Source organism: Musa acuminata, chromosome BXJ3-9 (genome assembly GCF_036884655.1).
Source record: "Musa acuminata AAA Group cultivar baxijiao chromosome BXJ3-9, Cavendish_Baxijiao_AAA, whole genome shotgun sequence".
Classification (NCBI taxonomy): domain Eukaryota; kingdom Viridiplantae; phylum Streptophyta; class Magnoliopsida; order Zingiberales; family Musaceae; genus Musa; species Musa acuminata.
Window position 1 is genome coordinate 25,196,272 of NC_088357.1, and position 5,040 is coordinate 25,201,311.

Genomic DNA, 5,040 nt, shown 5'->3' on the forward strand with positions numbered 1-5,040 from the left:
CTTGCATATTTCAAGAGGCAAGAGTTGCTTTCTTGAACATCTCTAAATTGCTAGCTTGCATGTTCTAAAATGTTGTAACATTGCTAGCTTGCAAGATGTAGAGCTTGCTATCTTGAACATCTTAAGAAACAAAAATTACAAAAGTGCTATCTTGCCTATCTCAAAAAGCAAAACATGCTAACTTGCACATCTAGCAAAGTTGACAAAATTTACATATTTCAAGAAGCAAGAGTTGCCTTCTTGAACATCTCTAATTTGCTAGCTTGCATGATGTAGAAGTTACTATCTCAAAAGAAGCAAAAGTGCTATCTTGTATGTTGTAAAACTTGCATATCTAAAACTTGATAGCTTGAATGTTCTAATTATGATGTAACACTTGCTAAATTTTCTAGCTTCAAAACTGCATGATGATAAAACTTGATATTATGTTTTTCATGCAATAAGTTGAACCTATATTCCAAACACAAGAATAGTTAGACTTCTCCTTTTTATTGATGACAAAGGGGGAGAAGTATGATGTTATGCATAAGTTCATGATGACGTGTTGCAAGTATTCATGATGAATATTGCAATGAAATAAATTCAGTTTGAATTCAAGGTTCTATCAATATGGCATATTGATAGGGGGAGTTTGTTTAAACTCCGGGAGTTAAGGTTAACTCCGTCATCAAGTGGTTGTCATCATCAAAAAGAGGGAGATTGTTGAATCTCGTATTTTGATGATGAAACCACTTGATATATGTTTATGATTTAATCTACGTGTTGAGTGACACAGGATGCTTCGATCAGGCTGAGACAATTAAAGCAGGAAAAATCATGTTGTGCTAGAGGAACATGCTAGAAGATTGGAAGTCGGGCCAGTGAATCGGTCCACATATCGACAGAAGGCTTTGGGTCGTGGACTCGGGCATCGGGCCAAGAAGAGTGGGTATTGCACCAAGGATATCGAAGTTGCGGAGTCAACTGGTCGATTGGGCAATAGGCCGCAAGAGAGGATGATGCGTCGAAGAATCAGACGAAGCGTCGAGGGACCAATGACATGCCGGACAACTTGGTTAATTGCTTAGGATTAATTATCTCGGTTGAAGTTTTGTTTTACATGTACAGGATTAACTACGATAGAAGTAAGACATGCAGTAGGAGTTGCGCTGGAGTCAAGACTATGATCACGTTGGGAGTTCGAGAGTTCGACAGAAGTCCGGACGGTCGTCGGAGGTTCTACGAGAACAAATCCGAGAAGTCCAGGAGCTTGCCGGAACTCGCCAAGTGGATCATCGCAAGTCCAGGAGTTCGCAAACAAGCTCGTCGGAACTCGCCAAGTGGATCGTCGCAAGTCTGCCAGAAGTCCACAGGAGCATCACCGAGGGTTCATCGGATGATCGACGGAAGTTCGTCGGAAGCTCGCTGGAAGAAGCGATTGACGCACTAGAGCAAGTTGCAGTAAATGTCTTAAGAAATGTCATAGTTAGCATGTATATTAATTTAGGAATGGGAGGTGATCCCATTAACTTAATCCTGGAGCAATTGGGCCCTTGACAGACCCAAATTGGGCCGAATGGATCAACCTATTCGAACCAGAATTCCTGTCAGGCGGTGGCACCGCCAAGGTCAGCGGTGGCACCGCCCAGGAGAGGGTATCCCAGGAAAGCAGGGTAGTGCAATCGCCCCAAGCATGCGGTGGCGCCACCTGGGCTCAGTCTACGAGCGAGATTGGGCGGTACAACCACCACTAATAGGCGATGGAACCGCCTGAGCTCGGTCTCCGAGCTCTGCCAAGCAGTGCAACCACCCCAGTCAGCGGTGCAACCGACCCAGTCAGGCGGTGGCACCGCCAGGGCTTAGTTTCCGAGTGAGACTGGGTGGTGCAACCGCCCCTGTCAAGCGGTGGCACCGCCCAGAGGCTCAATCTCCAAGCTGCCAGGCGGTTGTACCGCCCTAGTTAGGAGATGGTACCGCCAAGACCCCAAAATTCCAGGAGATGATAGTTTTGAGCTCCAAATTCAAACTGGTTTGGTGCCTATAAATACCCCTCTCATCTCTGGTTAATATACACAAGCACAGAGAGCAAAAAAGGAAAGAAACGCTATAGAAATCAGTTGAGAAATCCCTCCTCTAGCTTAAGTGTTAAGATTCTATTTTTAGAGAGGAGAGTGAGTGCTTGTAAGGGTTGTCTCCTAAACCCGGTAAAAGGAGAAGAGAGGTGTAAGAAGGAGGTTGATCTTCGCCTAGTAAAGGAAGATCATTAGTAGATGCCGGTGGCCTCGTCGGAAGAGGAATCGGAGGAATGGATGTAGGTCACGATTGACCGAACCACTATAAACTCTCGTCTTCTCTGGTTTGCATTTTGTTTCCTGCTATTACCTTACTATAAACCCTTTAATAGCTTACTGCCTCAATACATTTACGTATGCTTTCAAGCTAAGTTTCTGAAATCAGTTTTACGTCGGAAACGATTTTTATCGTATGAGAGATTTGACGAAGTTGACGTTTTTATCCGCTGCACTAATACACACCCCCCCCCCCTCTTAGTGTGCTTGATCCTAACAAAATCAAGTAAAGAAGGGTAGTTTGTAGTAAATGTAAATTACAAGAAGTAAATGCAAACCGAGTTATAGTGGTTCGATCATCGTGACCTACATCCACTCCACCGATTCCTCTTCCGTCGAGGCCACCGGCATCCACTAACGATCTTCTTTTAATAGGCAAAGATCAACCTCCTTCTTACAACTCTATTCTCCTTTGTAGGCTCAGGAGAGAACTTTTATATCCCCTTTTTATAAAGCTTCCCTCATACTCTCCCTTATAATGTTCTCTAAACTTTAGGAGGAGGGACTCTATACTTTATAAGGGTTTTCAACTTTAGAAACATAGAGACTTTGTTCACTTTTCTTGCAACTCCATGCAGGAATTGTTAGGATCAAGAGCACTAAGAGGGGGGGGGGGTGAATTAGTGCAGCGGAAAACTTTCAACGATTAAAACTGCATTCGTACGATAAGAGCGATTTCGGTAGAAAAGCCGATTCGTAAATCACTTTAACTTATGATCAAGCAAGATGCAGTTAAAGCAAGTCTATGAAAGTAGTTTGCAGTTATGATGGAAATCAGAATATAAGCGCAAACTAAAATATGATGTTCGTACTATAAAACTGATTTACGTCTAAACGCCGATTTGAAAAATACTGAACTTTGAAATGCGATCGTAAATGTGCAGAAGGCAGTAAATGCTATTGAGGAGGTTTGCAATAAAGATAATATGCTCAAAGTAAATGCAAACCAGAGAAGACGAGACTTTATAGTGGTTCAGTCAATCGTGACCTACATCCACTCCTCTGATTCCTCTTCCGTCGAGGCCACCGGCATCCCCTAACGATCTTTCTTTGCTAGGCGAAGATCAATCCCCTTCTTACACCCCTCTTCTCCTTTTATCGGGTTTAGGAGACAACCCTTACAAACACTCACTCTCCTCTCTTAAACAGAAGTCTAACACTTAAGCTAGAGGAGGGATTTCTCAACTAATTTCTACAGCTTTTCTTTCCTTTTTTGCTCTCTGTGCTTCTGTGTTTTACCCAGGGATTGGAGGGGTATTTATAGGCTCCAAACCAGTTTGAATTTGGAGCTCAAAACTATCATCTCCCGGAATTCCGGGGTCTGGCGGTTGCACCGCCTGGCAGAGCTCGGAGACTAAGCCTCTGGGCGGTGCCACCGCTTGTCAGGGGCAGTTGCACCTCCTGCCAGAGCTCGGAGACCGAGCTCAAGAGGTGCCACCGCCTGACTGGGGCTGTTGCACCTCTGTCAGAGGCGGTTGCACCGCCCAGCTTTCCTAGGAGACCCTCTCCTGGGCGGTGCCACCGCCTACACTATTTCAGCTCACTGGTTGGGCTCCAAACTTGGCCCAAACCAGTCCGAACTCGGGCCCAATTGGCCCCTATGTGGGTTATAGGATTAACACCTAATCCTAACCCTAATTAACCTACTAACTATAAATTTAAAGACATTTCCTAAGCTATTACAAAGTCCGCAAGTCAAGACTTCTTCCGGCGAGCTTCCGGCGAACTTCCGACGGTCTTCCGATAAACTCTCGAAAACCATTCTGCGGACTTCCGGCAAGCTCCTAGACTTCATGATTTGATCTTGGCGAGTTCCGACGAGCTTCTTTTGGCAAGCTCCTGGACTTCTCGGATTTGTTCCCGCAGAACCTCCAACGACCGTCCGGACTTCCATCGAGCTCTCGAACTCCCAACGTGATCATAGTCTTGACTCCGGCGCAACTCCTGTTACATGTCTTTCTTTCATTGTAGTTAATTCTGCACACTTAAAACAAAACTTCGATCGAGACAATTAATCCTAAGCAATTAACTAAGTTGTCCGACATGTCATTGGTCCCTCGATGCTTCATTCGAATCTTCGGCGCATCGTCCTCTCCTGCAGCCTATTAACCAATCGGTCAGTTGACTCCGCAACTCTGATATCCTTGGCGTAATACCCGCTCTTCTTGACTCGATGCCCAAGTCCACGGCCCGAAGCCTTCTGTCGATACGTCGACCGATCCATCGGCCCGACGTCCAATCTTCTTACATGTTCCTCCGACACAACATGATTTTTCCTACTTTAATTGTCTCATCTTGATTGAAGCATCCTGCGTCACTCAAAACACAGATTAAAACATAAACACAATTATCAATTGGTTACATCATCAAAATACGAGATTCAACAGGAATAGCTAGGGTATTTATAGACCCCAAATGGCTTCAAAAATGGAGCCAAAATTCAAATCCCCTAAAATTTGAGGGTACATGCGATACCACCGCCTGCACTACATGGTACCATCGCCTGTAGCCTAACACTGGGTGGTACCACTACCCAGACTGGCGGTACCACTTCCTGATAATCTTGGAGACTGAGTCAGTGTGGTACTGTTGAATCTCATACTTTGATGATGAAACCACTTGATATGTGTTTATGATTTAATTCACATTTTGAGTGACGTAGGATGCTTCGTTCATGATGTGACAATTAAAGCAAGAAAATCATATTGTGCTG